This window comes from Schistocerca serialis, chromosome 1 (genome assembly GCF_023864345.2).
Source record: "Schistocerca serialis cubense isolate TAMUIC-IGC-003099 chromosome 1, iqSchSeri2.2, whole genome shotgun sequence".
Taxonomy (NCBI): domain Eukaryota; kingdom Metazoa; phylum Arthropoda; class Insecta; order Orthoptera; family Acrididae; genus Schistocerca; species Schistocerca serialis.
The window spans coordinates 361,965,426-361,987,006 of record NC_064638.1 but is presented as its reverse complement, the minus strand read 5'-3'; the positions used below and the strand labels follow the sequence as shown (position 1 = coordinate 361,987,006).

Below are 21,581 nucleotides of genomic sequence, written 5' to 3'. Positions count from 1 at the left end.
ACGACATCATCCAAGCGTCCGGACCGTTCGCCGGATAGTTACATTATTTAAGGAAACAAGAAGCGTTCAGCCACATGTGAAACGTCAGCCACGACCTGCAACAACTGATGATGCCCAAGTAGGTGTTTAAACTGCTGTCGCGGCTAATCCGCACATCAGTAGCAGACAAATTGCGCGAGAATCTGGAATCTCTAAAACGTCGGTGTTGAGAATGCTACATCAACATCGATTGCATCCGTACCATATTTCTGTGCACCAGGAATTGCACGACGACGACTTTGAACGTCGTGTACAGTTCTGCCACTGGGCACAAGAGAAATTAAGGGACGATGACAGATTTTTTGCACGCGTTCTATTTAGCGACGAAGCGTCATTCACCAACAGCAGTAACGTAAACCGGCATAATATGCACTATTGAGCAACGGAAAATCCACGATGGTGCGACAAGTGGAACATCAGCGACCTTGGCGGGTTAATATATGGTGCAACATTATGGGAGGAAGGATAATTGGCCCCCATTTTATCGATGGCAATCTAAATGGTGCAATGTATGCTGATTTCCTACCTAATGTTCTACCGATGTTACTGCAAAATGTTTCACTGCATGACAGAATGGGGAGGTACTTCCAACATGATGGATGTCCGGCACATAGCTCGCGTGCGGTTGAAGCGGTACTGAATAGCATATTTAATGACAGGTGGATTGGTCGTCGAAGCACCATACCATGGCCCGCACGTTCACCGGATCTGACGTCCTCAGATTTCTTTCTGTGGGGAAATTTGAAGGATGTTTGCTATCGTGATCCACCGACAACGCGTGACAACATGCGTCAGCGGATTGTCAATGCATGTGCGAACATTACGGAAGGCGAACTACTCGCTGTTTAGAGGAATGTCGTTACACGTATTGCCAAATGCATTGAGGTTGACGGACATCATTTTGATAATTTATTGCATTAATGTGGTGTTTACAGGTAATCACACTGTAACAGCATGCGTTCTCAGAAATGATAAGTTCAGAAAGGTTCATGTATTGGAACAACCGAACGTACCTACGTTCTGTATTTTAATTTGAAAAATCTACCTGTTACCTACTGTTCGTCTAAAATTGTGAGCCATATGTTTGTGACTATTACAGCGCCAGCTATCACAAAGCGAAAAAAGTGGTCCAACTGAAACATTCATATTTCTTTACGTACTACACGAATATGTAATAGAAATGGGGTTCCTATTTTTTAAAAAACGCAGCTGATATCCGTTTGGCCTATGGCAGCGCCATCTAGCGGGCCAACCATAGCGCCATCTGGTTCCCCCCTTCAAGCTAGACAAGTTTCGTTCTTTGTAGTTTTTTCGTTTGACGCTTATTTCGTGAGATATTTGGCCCGGTCACGATCAATGGACCACCCTGTATACATTGCACAATACATGAGAAAGGGTAATGATTTGGACGTTTACAGGATGTAAATTTTAGTCCACAGAGCTCCCAAGCCTGGCAACAACGTCTATAGCCTGTTTGAGCACTGAATGGAACTGACCTTGGATGACAGATACGGGTTCGTCACTACATGCTGTTACAACTGTAAGAGTTCATCAACCGTAGTGGCTGGCGATCGGTGGTCACCAGAGTCTCTCTGCTGTCGAATGTTTTCATTGGGCGAAGAGATCAGTGGAACGTGCTGGTAAGGGTAACATTCGAACACCCCCTTTTTCGACGTACATCAGGAATGTAGAGTAACATGCAATCTTGTGTTATCTTGTTGAAAGATAAAGTCACGGAGACCTTGAAGATGGTATAAAACCACAGGTGGCCCTAACACATTAGAAATATAACGGCTGCTATCCAACTAAATGACTACACGAACCAGAGATGACTAATAGCAACAAATAATCCTGAGTTAATAACGAGCATCAAAACCGAGACAGGAATTAGTGAACGCAATGTTGTCGTAGCGAGAAGGAATATTGGAATCCCAAAATTGTCCAAAAATTAGCGAAAAATATACCTATTCATAAAAGCAGATAAAAATTCACTTGACGCCTTCCTGAGAGATAATCTCCACTCATTCCAAATTAATAATATAAGTGTAGACCAGATGTGGCTTGAATTCAAAGAAAAAGTATCGGCAGCAAATAAGAGATTTATACCAAATAAATTAACAAACGACGGAGCTGATCCTCCATGGTAGACAAAACGGGCTAGAACACGGTCGTAGAAACAACGAAACAAACATGCCAAATTTAAACAGACGCAAAATCCCCAAGATTGGCAATCTTTTACAGAAGCTAAGAATTCAGCGCGGACTTCAATGCGAGACGCTTAAAACAGTTGCCACAACGAAGCTTTGTCTTGAAACCTGGCAGAAAATCCAGAGAGTATGTTAGCGGCAAGAAACAATCAATGCCTTCTCTACACGATAGCAATGAAGATACTACCGAAAACACTCCTGCCAAAGCAGAGTTACTAAACACAGCCTTCCGAAATGCCTTCACAAATGAAGACGAAGTAAATATTCCAGAATTTGAATCGGGAGCAGCTGCCAACATGAGTAACGTAGAAGTAAATATCCTCGTAGTAGTGAAGCAACTTGAATCACTTAATAAAAGCAAGTCTTCTAGTCCCGACTGTATACCAATTAGGTTCCTTTCGGAGTATGCTTATGCATTAGCTCCATACTTAACAATCGTATACAACCGTTCGCTCGACAAAAGATCCGTACCCAAAGACTGGAAAGTTGCACAGGTCACACCAATATTCAAGAAAGGTAGTAGGAGTAATTCACTAAATTACAGGCCCATATCGTTAACGTGGATATGCAGCAGGATTTTGAAACATGTATTGTGTTCGAACATTATCAATTATCTCGAAGAAAACTGTCTATTGACACACGGTCAACATGGGTTTAGAAAACATAGTTCTTGTGAACCACAACTAGCTCTTTATTCACATGAAGTGTCGAGAGCTACTGACAAGGGATGTCAGATCGATTCTGTATTTCTGGATTTCCGGAAAGCTTTTCACACTGTACCGCACAAGCGGCTTGTAATGAAATTGCGTGCTTGTGGAATATCGTCTCAGTTACGTCACTGGATTTGTGATTTCCTTTCAGAGAGGTCACAGTTCGTACACTCCTGGAAATTGAAATAAGAACACCGTGAATTCATTGTCCCAGGAAGGGGAAACTTTATTGACACATTCCTGGGGTCAGATACATCACATGATCACACTGACAGAACCACAGGCACATAGACACAGGCAACAGAGCATGCACAATGTCGGCACTAGTACAGTGTATATCCACCTTTCGCAGCAATGCAGGCTGCTATTCTCCCGTGGAGACGATCGTAGAGATGCTGGATGTAGTCCTGTGGAACGGCTTGCCATGCCATTTCCACCTGGTGCCTCAGTTGGACCAGCGTTCGTGCTGGACGTGCAGACCGCGTGAGACGACGCTTCATCCAGTCCCAAACATGCTCAATGGGGGACAGATCCGGAGATCTTGCTGGCCAGGGTAGTTGACTTACACCTTCTAGAGCACGTTGGGTGGCACGGGATACATGCGGACGTACATTGTCCTGTTGGAACAGCAAGTTCCCTTGCCGGTCTAGGAATGGTAGAACGATGGGTTCGATGACGGTTTGGATGTACCGTGCACTATTCAGTGTCCCCTCGACGATCACCAGTGGTGTACGGCCAGTGTAGGAGATCGCTCCCCACACCATGATGCCGGGTGTTGGCCCTGTGTGCCTCGGTCGTATGCAGTCCTGATTGTGGCGCTCACCTGCACGGCGCCAAACACGCATACGACCATCATTGGCACCAAGGCAGAAGCGACTCTCATCGCTGAAGACGACACGTCTCCATTCGTCCCTCCATTCACGCCTGTCGCGACACCACTGGAGGCGGGCTGCATGATGTTGGGGCGTTAGCGGAAGATGGCCTAACGGTGTGCGGGACCGTAGCCCAGCTTCATGGAGACGGTTGCGAATGGTCCTCGCCGATACCCCAGGAGCAACAGTGTCCCTAATTTGCTGAGAAGTGGCGGTGCGGTCCCCTACGGCACTGCGTAGGATCCTACGGTCTTGGCGTGCATCCGTGCGTCGCTGCGGTCCGGTCCCAGGTCGACGGGCACGTGCACCTTCCGCCGACCACTGGCGACAACATCGATGTACTGTGGAGACCTCACGCCCCACGTGTTGAGCAATTCGGCGGTACGTCCACCCGGCCTCCCGCATGCCCACTATACGCCCTCGCTCAAAGTCCGTCAACTGCACATACGGTTCACGTCCACACTGTCGCGGCACGCTACCAGTGTTAAAGACTGCGATGGAGCTCCGTATGCCACGGCAAACTGGCTGACACTGACGGCGGCGGTGCACAAATGCTGCGCAGCTAGCGCCATTCGACGGCCAACTCCGCGGTTCCTGGTTTGTCCGCTGTGCCGTGCGTGTGATCATTGCTTGTACAGCCCTCTCGCAGTGTCCGGAGCAAGTATGGTGGGTCTGACACACCGGTGTCAATGTGTTCTTTTTTCCATTTCCAGGAGTGTAGTAATTGACGGTAAGTCATCGAGTAAAACAGAAGTGATTTCAGGCGCTCCCCAAGATAGTGTTATAGGCCCTTTGCTGTTCGTTATCTATATAAACGATTTGGGAGACAATTTGAGCAGCCGTCTTAGGTTGCTTGCAGATGACGGTGTCGTTTATCGACTAATAAAGTCATCAGAATATCAAAATAAATTCCAAAACGATTTAGAAAAGATATTTGAATGGTGCGAAAATTGGCAGTTGACCCTAAATAACGAAAAGTCTGAGGTCATCCACATGAGTGCTAAAAGGAACTTCGGTTACACGATAAATCAGTCTAATCAAAAAGCCGTAAATTCAATTAAATACCTAGGTATTACAATTACGAACAACACAAATTGGAAGGAACACACAGAAAATGTTGTGGGGAAGGCTAACCAAAGACTGCGTTTTATTGGCAGGGCACTTAGAAATGTAACAGACCTACTAAGGACACTGCCTACACTACGCTTGTCCGTTCTCTTTCAGGTTACTGCTGCATGGTGTGGGATCCTTGCCAGATAGGACTGACGGAGTACATCGAAAAAGTTCAAAGACAGACAGCAAGTTTTTTATTATAGCGAAATATGGGAGAGAGTGTCACAGAAATGGTACAAGATTTGGGCTGGACATCATTCAAAGAAAGGCGTTTTTCGTTGCAACGGAATCTTCTCACGAAATTCAAATCACCAACTTCCTCCTCCGAATGCGAAAATATTTTGTTGACACCGACCTACATAGGGAGAAACGTTCACCACGATAAAATAAGGGACATCAGATCTCGTACGGAAAGATATAGGTGTTCGTTCTTTCCGCGCGCTGTGCGAGATTGGAATAATAGAGAATTGTGAAGGTGGTTCGATGAACCCTCTGCCAGGCACTTAAATGTGATTTGCAGAGTATCCATGTAGATGTAGATGTAGAATTGTGCGTCCAGTGGTATCTCATGCCACAATTTCAAGTGCTGGGCCCGTATAATTATGGCGACGGCATTCTAGCAACTTTTGTTCTTCTCGGAGACTCCACACACGGATCATCCACTGCGACGCGATACTCGACTGGAAAGACGATATGGTGCCACTCCTGTGTACTGCGCTACCGTTGGGTACACTGCTGTCGGCAGGCCCCTGCGCTGCCGCTCCAAGGGATCAGCAGCAACGGTCGCCGTGCTGACAGTCCGTGTCAGCCCGGACGTAGTCGGCCAGAGTGTGTTTTACTTGTCTTGCTGCAAACACGCTCTGTTCCTGACTCAACGTACGTTGAATGCACGGCCGAGCGAACAAGATGTCTGTCTTCTCGACTGTTTGTCGCGTGGTGCCATTGTGACCCCGCGTAACGGCCCTTCAGAACTCTCCGATTCCATATTCGCTGGACAGTCATGGAGTCACGGAACCGCAGCCAGGGCGAGCAGCAATATCGCAGAATGATGAACAGCTGTTTCGATATGCCACGATACTGTCGCTGTCGAATTCCTATACGCCTTGGTAGACATTTCTCCTTCTTACAAGAGACATTACTCGCTCTTCTCTCAAGCAACCTATATTCAAAATCGCCTTCTGAATGAGAAATGTGATGCGTAAATTTTTCTCTTGTGCTGAATGTATAAGGAGCGATTAAAAAGTTTCCGTTGGAAAGGTGCACATTCTAGAATCGGTATGCCAATCGGGCAAAATCGGAGCATTGACCCAATTACCCAACCGACGCACCACGTTGAAGATACCCATTTGGTAAAACACCGTCTCCTGATGCGTGAAAAAGCCGTAACTGCGTACTGCACATTCTCGACCGAGAGGAATCGTCAATCCTTCAAGGCCTTTTCTGATGTACCGAAGGCGTGGTAATGGAATAGGGAGAGATCTGGATTATAGGGCGGGTGCTCAAATGTCTCCCATTTAAGTTGCCATATCTTGTTCGTTATAACATTTCTGATATGTGGACGTGCGTTGTCGCGAAGCAGCAGCACCAAGCAATAACATGACCCACGATTTCACAATAGTGGTTGTCGACAGACATACTGTCCCATCTACATTCTCCTTTCCCCAGCGCGGGTCTACTGGTGCTTGCCCTTCAGAACGCCAAGAAAAGAATAACAGCACGTTGGACCTGACCGGATGTATTTGGTAATAAAGGACATTATAGATCACGTTTCCACATTTAACGCACGCACGTCGGAAAAGCAGACTTCCTACGAAAAGAATAGAATTGTCTGTAACATAACTCGTCGAACTTATTATGAAAGGAGCAGGTACATATAAGAGATAAACAATCATAATGGAATTACATAGTGTCTTTCATACATGTGACAAAATAAGACCTTTGCATTTCCTTGATGCAAATTGTTATAAAGATACTCGCTGTCTTGTGTTGTTATTGCACTTTTAGTACTTCTTCCAACCTGCATTCTTCTTAATTACCTTAAAAATTCTCTTCGGCATTGTTTTTCTTACGGTTTGCAGTTCTTGCAGTGAAACTGTCGCCCATTCTTCTCGTATAGCACTTTTCTGCACACAAACGGTCTCAAAATGCCTTCAATTACAATAAATACGCCTTCCAAGTATTGCCCAAAGTTTTTCCACGGGGTTCATGTCTGGGTTATGTTCAGTTCAGAGCTCAGAGCAGACAGTTTTATCTTCAGACCACTTTTTGGTTGTAGCGGAACCATGCGCAGATACGTTTTCTTGTTGAAAAATTGGACTTTCGTCCCCTAGGTCCTCATACATTCTAGTTCACTCTGTCTCTAGCATCTCATTATACATGTTAGAGTTCATTCTAGTGTTCAACTAAGCAATGCGTGATTTACACTACTGGCCATTAAAATTGCTACACCAAGAGGAAATGCAAATGATAAACGGGTATTCATTGGACAAATATATTATACTAGAACTGACATGTGATTACATTTTCACGCAATTTGAGTGCATAGATCCTGAGAAATCAATACCCAGAACAACCACCTCTGGCCATAATAACGGCCTTAATACGCCTGGGCATTGAGTCAAACAGAGCTTGGATGGCATGTACAGGTACAGCCCATGCAGCTTCAACACGATATCACAGTTCATCATGAGTTGTGATTGGCGTACAGTGACGAGCCAGTTGCTCGGCCACCATTGTATCCAGAAAGGCCCGTACAAGACCTGCAACATGCGGTCGTGCATTATCCTGCTGAAATGTAGGGTTTCGCAAGGATCGAATGATGGATAGAGCCACGGGTCGTAGCACATCTGAAATGTAACTTCCACTGTTCAAAGTGCCGTCAATGCGAACAAGAGGTGGCCGAGACGTGTAACCAATGGCACCCCATACCATCACTCCGGGTGATACGCCAGTATGGCGATGACGAACACACGCTTCCAATGTGCGTTCACCGCGATGTCGCCGAACACGGATGCGACTGTGATGATGCTGTAAACACAACATGGATTCTTCCGAAAAATTTGCCATTCGTGCACTAAGGTTCTTCCTTGAGAACACCATCGCAGGCGCTCCTGTCTGTGATGCAGCGTCAAGGGTAACCGTAGCCATGGTCTCCGAGCTGATAGTCCATGCTGCTGCAAACGTCGTCGAACTGTTCGTGCAAATGGTTGTTGTCTTGCAAACGTCCCCATCTGTTGACTAAGGGATCGAGACGTGACTGCACGATCTGTTACAGCCATGCGGATAAGATGCCAGTCATCTCGAATGCTAATGATGCGAGGCCGTTGGGATCCAGCACGGCTTTCCGTATTACCCTCCTGAACCCACCGATTCCATGTTCTGCTAACACTCATTGGATCTCGAGCAACGCGAGCAGCAATGTCGCGATACGATAAACCGCAATCGCGATAGGCTACAATCCGACCTCTATCAATGTCGGAAACGCGATGGTACGCATTTCTCCTCCTTACACGATGCATCACAACAGCGTTTCGCCAGGCAACGCCGGTCAACTGCTGTTTGTGTATGAGAAATCGGTTGGAAACTTTCCTCATGTCAGCACGTTGTAGGTGTCGCCACCGGCGCCAATCTTGTGTGAATGCTCTGAAAAGCTAATCATTCGCATATGACAACATCTTCTTCCTGTCGTTTAAATTTCGCGTCTGTAGCACGTCGTCTTCGTGGTGTAGTAGTTTTAATGGCCAGTAGCGTATTTTTAGCGCAAAGGCTGCGCAAATCATAACACTTCCACCAACAAAATTTCTTCTCATTCTTACCTGCCGCTCGGTTCTTATATCATGCGAATAATATTCAAAACCATCTGGTCCATTGAAATTAAACTTCTTCTCGGCACTGAAGATCACTTTATCCCATTCTGAAGTCCATGACATACGTTTTTGGGTGTCAGAGCAGTTTTCTGCAATCGTTTCTTGAGTCCAAGACATTTGTCATGTTACAAGATTTGTCTTACACGTCGGGTACTTACTGACAATTGTAAATCAGCAACAAGTTTTAGAAGAATAACGGTTTGTGGCCCTTGATTTACGCAAAAGGAACCGTTTCAATGCCTTAAATCATTTTCTACTTAGGCCATATTTTATGTTCTGTCAATATCGTACACCCAATCTAACGTAATTATCAGCCATTGTACTTTAACAGTTTAACTTCTAGGCTGTTTAACGTTTAGAGCTTCCCATTTCCTTGTACGCACCAATTTTTGCTTTTTCATCCCATGATAATTGTTTACCGCGTGGCACTGTCACAATCGTGATTAATGTACACAACATCCACTGTCGCTGAAGGTGTCTATTTCCTGTTAGCAGTCAAGGCACATACGCACACACTAACACCACAGAGAGCCAACTGCTTTTAGACCGAGTTCTACCCTCTACCTACCGAATCGCTGATGTCTTTTGTATACTGTACTACTGACATCAAATGAGATACCATTTTATTGCATTTGTCAGTATACTGTATCAGACACTACTGCATTTACTCTGTGCACAACTATTCCACCGACAATGTTAATTTCCTTCAAATATTCATGCCTTTATACTGATTGCCACTACTGTGCACCCGCATCAGGGTCGCGCTACGTTGGATATAGGCTATAGTAACCCCTTCAGACGGAAAATCTTCGATTGCCCCTTTTATACGACGTTAGGCCCGCCTACTTTCTGCGGTTGCGCTGAAATGCTAAACACTTGCGTATCCAAATATACAGTTCACTTCATGCCAGTTTGGCGTTTGTTGCATTCCGGCTGTATGGTCAGCAGCGTGTTACTTGCAGTAAAATCAATAGCCTGAGATTTCCAAAACCTGACCTAAACAACAACAGTTGATACGTATATGAGTTCGTTGAAATGACTGCCGCCGGCCGCGGTGGTCTAGCGGTTCTAGGCGCACAGTCCGGAACAGCGCGACTGCTAAGGTCGCAGGTTCGAATCCTGCCTCGGGCATGGATGTGTGTGATGTCCTTAGGTTAGTTAGGTTTAAGTAGTTCTAAGTTCTAGGGGACTGATGACCACAGATGTTAAGTCCCATAGTGCTCAGAGCCATTTGAAATGACTGTCCATATTACCTGCTATTTTACTGAGCTTTCCTGCGCCTATCTTGTGCGTGAGGAGTCTGTGAAAGCCTCTCCTATCAAATGGTCTAACCATTACGCTTAATATAGTGGTAACTACAGAGTAATAATATAGTCGAAGTAAATGAGGCCATTCTGAGTAAAATCAGATTAATAAACGAGACGGTAAGAGCGGAGGATGAGTTTTGCTATGGAGCAGCAAAATAACTGACGACGGAAAAAGTAAAAAGAATACAAAATACAGACTGACAGTATCAAGAAAATCTCTGAAAAAGAGAAATATAGTTGCATCGACAGTAAATTTGACTGTTAAGGCTCTAATTATTTGTCTGGAGTGTAGCCCGATATAGAAGTGAATGTGGACGAAGAAATAGTACAAACAAAAGGGAGTAGGTGCTAGAGAGTAATGCTGAAGATTAGACACGTATATCAGGTTCAAAAATGGTTCAAATGGCTCTGAGCAGTATGGGACTCAATATATTAGGTCATAAGTCCCCTAGAACTTAGAACTACTTAAACCTAACTAACCTAAGGACCTCACACACACCCATGCCCGAGGCAGGATTCGAACCTGCGGCCGCAGCGGTCCCGCGGTTCCGGACTGCAGCGCCAGAACCGCACGGCCACCGCGGCCGGCCGTATATTAGGTAAATGATAAACAGACACTGAAAGGAATCGGAGAGAAAAGCACTTTGAGACACAACTTTAACAAACGTTGGGAGAAAACAATAAGTCACCACACGGGGCATCAAGGAACACAATTTTTAATGCAGAGAAATAAGGATGTTTAAAAATCGTAGGCAGAGACCAAGGCTTGAATACAATAAGCATTTTCAAATGGGTGTAGGTTGCAGTAGTTATGTAGAGCTGAAGATATTTGTCCATTGTAGGCTAGTACAGAAAACTTGATCAAACTAGTCTTCGGACTTAAGTCTAGAACAAGCACAGTAGCCGAAAATATAATTTAAAGTCTGAATACAATTGCATCGAATTTTGTGCAAGTGTTGTAGTGTGTTGCGTTTAAAATAAAGTAAATCTTGTGTACGGGCCTATTTAGTTACACGGAGACTATGTTGCATGTTTCTGTTCCTAAGCAGCTGCAGTGTACCAGATCGACACAAGCCATCTTGGCAGACACCAACCAGATAAAGTTAATACTCGTCCTCAGCAACATGGCCTTCGGAGAAACAGGTTCTCTTCTTACATTGTCTTTCAATGGAGGCCGAGAAACGAATCGGCATCGTCCATACAATGAAGACTTTATATTGTAAGATATAACTGAGAGGCACATGTAGCGTAACGCGCAGTCCTGCGTCATCGAGAACTGTTCAATAACGCAGTTTCATCAGGATGGATATAGCCATCCTCGTGCGTAATTTTATAATTGGCTCCAGTCTGAACAAAAAACTGATACAAATTTCACAGAAAATGTATTGTAGCTTGAGTAGAGCTATTTCAACAGGCACACGTCTCATGATCCTCGCTTGATTATCACGCATATGACTAGTAGATGTTGGTGTCCACTTCTCGATTGGAAATGTGATTTTTATCCGTTTGCAGTTTTTGAACCGCTTCAGAGTGGTGCTCATATACGCGTAACTTCTCATCTAATAACAAAACTATAAATAAATTGTTGTTTGAAAATGTTCTGTAAGACATATGGTCCATAATAGTTGCCTAGATGATGGACCATCAATACAGATAAACAATAAAGAAATAATAAGTATTTACTCACGTCAACTACTGCAAGAAGTCGAATCTCATGTGCACCACACATGTGTACATTTAGAAAGTGCACAACCATTAGAAACATTAGAAACGTTAGCTTCCCATTAGTTAGTTTCTCATACATTCAGAAGTAAATTGAAGGTGGGAGAAAGGAGAGGTAAGGGAAGAAACTAATGAAGTCAACTGAATCGATATTTTATGCGGAATCAGCGGCGACGAGTGAAAATGTGTTCCAGATCGGGACTCGAAGCAGGTGTCTCCTGCTTGCTTACGTTAACAACTGCGCCACTGGACATAGCGCTTATCGCAAATGCGCGGACTATCTCGGCTCGGTCCCTGGCCGACTAACGTTCCCTCCTAGCCCCATCTAACAGCAGTTCCCGGACGTGTCGATCATGCTCGCTAATTTTAGATTCTCGCTGGCAATGGAACGTACATGTGGATCTGGACTGTCACTCAAGTTCATGATTGCTTGGTGTTCCTTCGGACATGTCCGAAAGAACATACTCCATGCATTCATAAAACATACAGAAGTGTTTCATCTTTCTTGTAGGACATCTCTGTCGAAAACTGTATGCTTCTAAATTCTAGTTGTCGAGGGATTGAAGTATGAACAAAGTATGTGTTTCTTGAATAAGAGCCAATGAATAATTGCCGTGTTACGAGAATAAACGTGTAAAACAATGTACTGGATCTGACAAAAGAAGGAACGAGGCAGCTCACATAATTAAGGGACCTTTTGCCTGAGCGCATTAGCACGCTGTTGTTTCTAGAATTTTGGCCGCGTTGTTATGTCGTGAAAAGTTTCAACTTCTTCGACCAAGTTAGTGTTAGTGGTCAACTCCGGGTGTGTTCTTAAGCTTCGCCGGAAAGCATGCCCGAAGCCTGACACACGGTGAAAGGGGCCGAAGCTGCAAATCTGTGTCCAGGTGGTGGTCGCCTTCAAACTAGAACGCATCAGAGTCCGCATTCGCGTCATCTGATGCTCCAGACCTTTCCGCCTTTCATTTTCCGTGGCGATGCTCAGCCGCTCGGCCATTTTTGCCTGGCAGCGGGACAAAAGCACTCCTCAGTGGTAAAAGCTCGTCATTCTTCACTCAGTTGATAAGCAAAAGTTCAGGATAAAAAAAAAATACTGTCGTGGACGTGTTTTGTCCGGTATTTACGAGCGCAGTTCAATAAGTAATGCAACACATTTTTTTTTCTCGGCCAATTTTGGTTGAAAAAACCGGAAATTTCTTGTGGAATATTTTCAAACATTCCCGCTTCGTCTCGTATAGTTTCATTGACTTCCGACATGTGGCAGCGCTGTACGGAGCTGTTAAAATGGCGTCTGTAACGGATGTGCGTTGCAAACAACGGGCAGTGATCGAGTTTCTTTTGGCGGAAAACCAGGGCATCTCAGATATTCATAGGCGCTTGCAGAATGTCTACGGTGATCTGGCAGTGGACAAAAGCACGGTGAGTTGTTGGGCAAAGCGTGTGTCATCATCGCCGCAAGGTCAAGCAAGACTGTCTGATCTCCCGCGTGCGGGCCGGCCGTGCACAGCTGTGACTCCTGCAATGGCGGAGCGTGCGAACACACTCGTTCGAGATGATCGACGGATCACCATCAAACAACTCTGTGCTCAACTTGACATCTCTGTTGGTAGTGCTGTGACAATTGTTCACCAGTTGGGATATTCAAAGGTTTGTTCCCGCTGGGTCCCTCGTTGTCTAACCGAACACCATAAAGAGCAAAGGAGAACCATCTGTGCGGAATTACTTGCTCGTCATGTGTCTGAGGGTGACAATTTCTTGTCAAAGATTGTTACAGGCGATGAAACATGGGTTCATCACTTCGAACCTGAAACAAAACGGCAATCAATGGAGTGGCGCCACACCCACTCCCCTACCAAGAAAAAGTTTAAAGCCATACCCTCAGCCGGTAAAGTCATGGTTACAGTCTTCTGGGACGCTAAAGGGGTTATTCTGTTCGATGTCCTTCCCCATGGTCAAACGATCAACTCTGAAGTGTATTGTGCTACTCTTCAGAAATTGAAGATACGACTTCAGCGTGTTCGTAGGCACAAAAATCTGAACGAACTTCTCCTTCTTCATGACAACGCAAGACCTCACACAAGCCTTCACACCCGAGAGGAGCTCACAAAACTTCAGTGGACTGTTCTTCCTCATGCACCCTACAGCCCCGATCTCGCACCGTCGGATTTCCATATGTTTGGCCCAATGAAGGACGCAATCCGTGGGAGGCACTACGAGGATGATGAAGAAGTTATTGATGCAGTACGACGTTGGCTCCGACATCGACCAGTGGAATGGTACCGTGCAGGCATACAGGCCCTCATTTCAAGGTGGCGTAAGGCCGTAGCATTGAATGGAGATTACGTTGAAAAATAGTGTTGTGTAGCTAAAAGATTGGGGAATAACCTGGTGTATTTCAATGCTGAATAAAACAACCCCTGTTTCAGAAAAAAAATGTGTTGCATTACTTATTGAACTGCCCTCGTACTTCACCGCCTTGCACTGGCTTTGTAAATAAAAAAATAAAAACAACACACCATGTCATCCTCTGCCAATACGTCGTTGGGTATGTTACGGAGTTGCGTAGCACCAGCGTACTGTTTTCCCGGCCATTGTCAGTTTTTTTGACTTGGAGTCGCTGGTGCTCTGTCAAGTAGCTCCTCAGCTGATATCACGAGGATGAGTAAACCTTCTTACCAAGCAAAAATCCGTCGCAGTACCTGGAATCTAACCCAGCTTGTCAGCTGTGGTGACGGACAACTTCTGTGTGAAAAATGAAATTAATTCAGTCTGAGTCTGGTAATCGATAAATTTCTAACCAACTAACTAACGTCGTATTGATACTCCCGTGGTAGTTCACCCTGCTTAATTGAAAAGGGTCCCATTCGCACTTAGGAATGTTGTGTCTCGATTGTGACTGGTTAGTGTCAACGGCTGTGACCAGTACGTGTGACGTGTGACGTGTGAACTATTGTTTTGCTGATCACTGAAAGGCACAGGAGAGAATGAAACTCAGGGCAGCTACACAGCCCACTACACTCGAAGGGCACCAAGGGGCTCTCGAAATTAGCGTCCCAGTCGGAGGGACGAATAAACAACAATAGTGTCACATGTCCTTACTACACGAAATACCATGAAGTCATTTGGAATTCATTTTGGGGTATTGGCGCAAATTCCGGTATTAATGCAGTAACACTAATCCACCACTAATGACAGCTGTTGTGAACCACGGCACGTACCATCAGTGGAAGCAGAGGCATTGATCGTACAATGAAATCCAATAGTTGTGATGGGTACTTCAACCATATTAGTTGCTCAGTTACGAACCTAACAATCACTGCGATACTTCCGCTGTCTCACGTAAAAGCCGCGGAGTTTACAGGTAAAAAAATAATGGATTGCTTTTAGATGTTTATTCCTGCAACATTGAAAATGTACGAGCGCTAAAATGAGTTCTTATTCAAACTGATACCTACTGGAACAACACCCTGAATATTTGACAAACTCCACTAGATGTGACTACAAGATGAATACCAACAGAAGATATGTACACTACTTTTAAAAAAGCGCTGGTTGCGATAACTAGAAGAAATGAAATGATAAACAGCTCTCTGTGTTTCAGCTGACTCTTGAGCTGTCGAATAGTCGTGGTTTCTCGATCATCCTGCTCTTCATCAGTACTGTTCGCCAGAAACGTCTACATTTACACAATAGTAAGATCTGTCTTTATAAAGTCTAGAAATGGGAGATTTCTTGAAAAGATACAAGTCTGTATGATGCGTTCCTAGATGCTGAAGATGAATAACACTGAAAGCTCAGATGGTAACACAGAGGCCGTCGAGAGATATTAAGGAAATTTTGGTTCACAGTTTCTTATGCCGTGCTTATGTACACCATTTAATAACAAAGACAGCTCTCTTCAAGAACAACAACTTTTCAATAACTGAATGGATGTAGAAGAGCCATTGTCACGACCATATAAATCAGTAGCGCGAAGCTGTAGTGCCGGTTTCCCAAAGGTCGTGGCTTCGCTATAAACTATTTCTCCAGGACAAAGCACCGCAACAACTCATGACTAACCATGTTAAACGAACCTTGTGTTGATATGCAAGTAACTGCAGTCCAAGGCCAGTGGCTTTCCGCGCGGTTTCCATTAGGAAGCCTTCTAATAGAACCTGTTGTTTAACGACGATGAAAGATAGTATCTAGTCTTTCATTCCGTATATAACGCAGCTGGTGAGGTAGAGTGTGCAGTCGGCGCTGTGATCGTGCGGCCAGCCCAAAAAGTCGCGAAACTGAGAGTTCTCAGTCGACTGGAACGATCTGAAACTGTTACGTGTTAACTGAGCCGTATCGACATCGAGAAGGTCGAACATAATTTGAGCGAAATTCACATAAATCTAAGAGATCGTCGATTTCACCCCGTGTGGCACCAGACTTTTAAGTCTGAAAGGCAAAGGAATCACATACATCGGGCAAATAAGGCGTTTTCATTGAATACAGGACCATAATTTCTTCAAGGAACCTTCCTATTGCATTTGCCTCATCCCAACGTAAAATGCAATAGTGATGACAAAGTGGATTTAGCAATCAAGAAAATGTCGTCTCCTCAGCTGGAGTAAAATTTATATGCACTGGCATTTAACGTCAAACATCATAGAAACTGAGTCTGAGTACATAACGTCAAACTATCATTTCCCTATTGCAGAGGACTAGAACATGCTACAAGCTGTAATTTTATGACATTCCCAGACAATAGGTTGTTTCTCTTAAACAGCCAACACAAGTTCAGGACTAACCGCTATTGTGAAAGGCAATTCTTTTTTTTTTCACACATATCGTCTTGTAAATAACAGACCAGAGAGACTATATTTTGTTACATCTCCAAAAGACGTCCGACTCTGTTCCACATTTCCCACTCATAGTCAAGACACGATCATGCGGGGTACTTTCAAACCACGTGATTCTCTGAAAATAGTTTTTACTAATAAAAACTGGAACGAATTTTGACTATGAAGCAAAGTTGTTGGATGTGAGGTCCACCAGTTGCACAAAACACCGTTTTTACTCAGTACTCAAACATGTTTCGGCACCACTGTGCCATAATCAGTGGGTTTACGTTTTTATTTATTCTGCAACGTGAACATTTTTTCTTAAATGATTATAAAATTATGTGCATCTCTAGTCCAAACAATAGATCGTTTCTTTTTGTAAATACCTTTACATTTGGTGTGCATGCATTTTCTGGATCACTTGTGTGTTAATTACTACATGTAGCTTGTCATCTGCAACCAAACCGTGTTGATAAGTAGGCTTTTGCTGGGTGTTAACCTATCTTCTAGAATGTAATTTAGTTTGTCGCGATGTTTTCGCGCCTATATTCGTTTTTACTTACGTTTTCGTGTGGTAAGCACTTCCATTCTCCGCATCATCCTGAGGCGTTGTGATGCACACGAAATTATAACAAGTATTTTCCACAAATAACGTAGTAAAACACTTTTCACTTCACCAAAACACAGTGTAGTTGTGGTTTGTTGTGTGTCCCAGCCCAGTCAGTGTTCATTTGTGTTCACACACAAAGATAAAATGCAAACAAAATTCAAATTTGGCGCCGAACTCTCTGGTGAACAAATGAACACTGACAGAGCTGGGACACACAAAAAACTTGTAATTCTGTCAGAGTCAGCAAAGGACATGGAGGAGCAGTTGAACAAAATGCAGTGTCTTGAAAGGAGAATATAAGACGAAAATCAGGAAGAGTAAAACAAGGATAATGGAATGTAGTCGAATTAAACCAATTGATGCTGTGGGAATTAGATTAGGAAACGAGACACTTAAAGTAGTAGATGAGTTTTACTATTAGGGCAACAAAATTACTGATGATGGCCGAAGTAGAGAGGACATAAAATGTATAATGGCAATGGCCGGAAAAGCGTTTCTAAAGAAGACAAATTTCTTGACGTCGAATATAGATGTAAGTGTTAGGAAGTCATTTACAAAGTATTTGTATGGAGTGTAGCCATGTATGGAAGTGAAACATGGACGATAAACGGTTTGGACAAGAATGAAATAGTAGTGTTTGAAGTGTGGTGTTTCAGAAGAATTCTGAAAATCAGATCACATAACGAATGAGGAGGTACTGAATAGAACATTGAAGTAAAGAAATTTGTGGCACAACCTGACTAAGAATGGATCGGTTGATAGGACGTATTCTGAGACATCAAGGGATCACCAACTTAGTATTGGAGGGAAATGTCGAGGATAAAAATCGTAAAGGGAAACCAAGAGATGAATACAGTAAGCAGATTCAGATCTATGTAGGTTGCAGCAGTTATACGGATATGAAGAGGCTTAGTATAGAGTAGCATTGAGATATTGCAAGAAATCAGTCTCCGGACTGAAGTCCACAACAACATATGCAATGCTGCCGACTGCTGGAAAGCGCTTGTCAGGAACGTCTTGTGGGAGCGATGCTTTCCGAATAGCACTTGTCATCGTCCATATCCACACAAAATCGAGCCCATTTGTAGACGAGAGTTCCACAGTTTCCACCCAGTTGGAAAGGGAAGTATTAATCGCAGCAGTCGCCTTGTTGGAGGGGCAATGACTGCTAAAAAAACAGCTCGCACTGAGGCGGACCCCTGTGGCCACGCGTTGCAAGCCCAGCACAGCAGCCGCTGTGTCAGAGCCTGGGGAGAGCGTCTGGGATAGCGCTCTCGGGAGCTAAGACAGCGGAGGACGCGCGCCTCGCTCTTTACGACTTCCCGTGGGCCTCCGCCGTCCTAAAACTGCCCGAGGTCACACAAACGTCCATCCAAAACATCTCGGGAAGGCCAACCAGTGTTCAACTATTTTACTGTATCTACTCTGATTGTGTACTGCAGGTATAAATTCTTTGACGCACAAAAGCTGTCACCTTCCTCTGGCGCCTAATTTACGTTATTACGCATCACCTGTACCAGAAATATTTACGGCCTGACTTTCAGTGTGTCAGGCACCATCTCGACTATTCTTTCATCCAGTTACGTGACAAATTTCTTACGATAAAATAACTTAGCAGTTTTACAGCTACTTTCAAGACATTCCAAAAATGTATCGTGAAGAAGACATTTGTCAAGCTACTATGGGCTGCTCAGCTGTCCCGTCATTTCATACATGGAACCATTTTTAGCGGCCTTCAGTAGAGTCGGTTGTGTGCCCACCGTTTTAAATGATGTGCCACGAATAGTTTAGTCGTTTGTAATATGTTTTCCTTCTTTTAATGTCTTCGGGTATGTGCAAACTTTTCTCTGTATTAAGTTTTTGTTAGATGTTGTGACTGGATTTTTGTATTTTTAAATCTATTTTAGTTGAGTGGCGCTAGCGGATAATAAGTGGACAGAAAATGTGCTATGAGAGTTGTTACTTATTAGGGCTCGTAGATGTTCTGAATGCCTTGTTTCAAAATTTCTGCATTTTTGCCCTACGTATACTTTCTGACGAGAATTGCGTGTAAGTTGGAACTATCTTTTGATTTTTTTTCTGAGTTCTCAAACACAGGACGAATACTTCGTCTGTAACTGTAAGTATTCGTAAAATATAGTCACCAAATATTTTCGAGCAACAAAATTCCGTTTGTAGGTAAACTGATTTGTTAACTCGCCACCCAAACTTACAATAACGTCATTTAGTTGCACACCGCAAGCTATCGGTATATATTAATATAAATAGCGTCCTACAGAGGCCACCAATTTAAAAAAAAAAATAACATCCACAACAGACATAAAATGTTTTTAGGATTAATTTCTTTAGAATAATTAGCTCTTAAAACATGTTTGTATTTTACAGATCTAAATGAAAGAGCCGAAAGATGTTAGAACAAAGGTGCTGAAATATGTTTGGACATTTATAAACAACATTTGTTTGCATAACACGCGGACCTGAATTCCCTCGTTTAGTCTGCAAACAGAGTTGCTGCTGGAACGTCAAAACGGAACGACGATTATGTTTTCGTCAAATCACAAAGATTTCCTTTGCGGTTCTGTAGTCTAAGCAAGTTCAGTATGTCATGATGCCTCCGTATGAGAATGTTATGTTTGTAGCAGCTTGAAGTACAACCACTTAGTAGCAGAAAAACGTCGTTCTACTCATTTAGACTGCAGCTAGACATGCGAGCGGCGACTGATGTACAGTGCGTGTCAATATGTGTGCTGTGTGGCTGCAGCAGTCAACATTTGGAGGTGATAGTTTCATTTCGACTTGATTAAATATATTGTAACGTCTCACTAACAGGCATCCGCTCGTTATTTCGACTCCGACAGGGCGTAAGGTGATGCACACTCACGCTACGTCGCCGCGCTAAAAATGTGACCACCTCAAAGAGTTTGATTTGGATGCAAACAGGGGCATGCTGCTAAAAATATCTGAAAGTCTAGATGGAGTCCAGGTAGCGAGCAAATGAATGTCTAGCACTCGTTGCACCTGATGGAGACGATTAAGTCAGTTTTCGAAACATTTTGTAGAAACTGGAATCGCTAGCGTGCCCGGACACAAAGAATGTATCGTCTGTCAACAATACCGAAAAAAGACAAGGAATGACGCTACTGAAACACTTGTATTTTCTGGTCCCGTCTCGTATACGACATGCTCGTCTGTATGAAATTAGTTGTTAGCAAACAGTAAGTCCCGTCTCATTGCATATTGCCAGCGTAGCAGTTACCACGGTCCTGATCAGACTGCGTCAACTTTCCTCGTAACCTACGTGTAGTCCTGTCTTACTTTCGCCGAGTCCATTGCAAGGAATGTCTCCTTTTCTTACCTTTTAATCCAAGCACTGGGACGAAAACTGTTCCGTCCATTTTTTGTATTGTATGTAAACCTTCATTTATCTCATACCCTTAAGTACGCTTAGATTGTCTTAAACTCTTACGAAGACCTAAGGAAAATGCTGTCCATTTCGGAAATCTGTTACAGTATGGTATGATACAAAACAAAAGTATATCTGATTATGTAAGAAAAATTGGTTGCTTTTGTACTTACCAAATCTTCTTCCAGGCAGGGCAGATCCCTCTCCAAGGAAAAACTGCAACACATAGGAGATATCCCATTAATATTATTTCTCGTAAGGGCTTAAGGAACTTACAGCATCTTTGTTTTATATATTAACAGAGGATTTTACAGCAATTCAAAAACCGTTTGTTAGTGCTCTGATTTCATCTCCAGAAAGTCATTGGAAAGAGGATTTCGAGGTGAAGTGCATATGAGCACCATCCTCGGTAACGTAACAGCATTTTAATACACAATTGTCGAATCGTTTGAAATAATTACATCGAATAATCAGGCAAATTATAATCACCAACACGTTTACAGCTATGCCCTTGGAACTGGGGTTTTTGCGGTTCGTCCTAACACGTTATTCTAATGTTCTTCGTATGAGTCAGAGGTAAAGACGAGTTTACGCAGAGACCACGAAATTTCTGCAAGCTATAAGGAGAAAAAGTAATTAGGAATGTTAGTCTTCAGAGTTCCGTTGTCATCGAAGCTATTAGTAACAGAACACTAGTCTTGTTTAATATGAACAGAGAAGGAAATCGTTCGTGGTATTTACGAAAGAACTTCCCACTATCACCTGAAGCAAATTACGTACGACGCTTCCGTTCCTTATTAACATACTTTCGTGGTATAGGAGTCGGGACAATCTGTAGATTGCTATGACAAAATGTGTAGAAACGGTTTGGCACACTTTCTGTCTTGTGGTCGACCATACAAACACAACCCCCCCCCCCCA

At 43.7% G+C, this 21,581-nt stretch overlaps 1 protein-coding gene across 1 annotated transcript in view; it reads right to left on the bottom strand.

Moving 5' to 3' along the window:
• Positions 1 to 21,581, bottom strand: part of LOC126473691 (uncharacterized) — a 1,039,677-nt gene that overhangs the window by 853,209 nt on the left and 164,887 nt on the right. Inside the window, exon 2 of the mRNA XM_050100967.1 lies at positions 20,834 to 20,876. The gene's annotated coding sequence lies outside the window, so the exon portion shown is untranslated. The remainder of the gene's footprint in view (positions 1 to 20,833; positions 20,877 to 21,581) is intronic.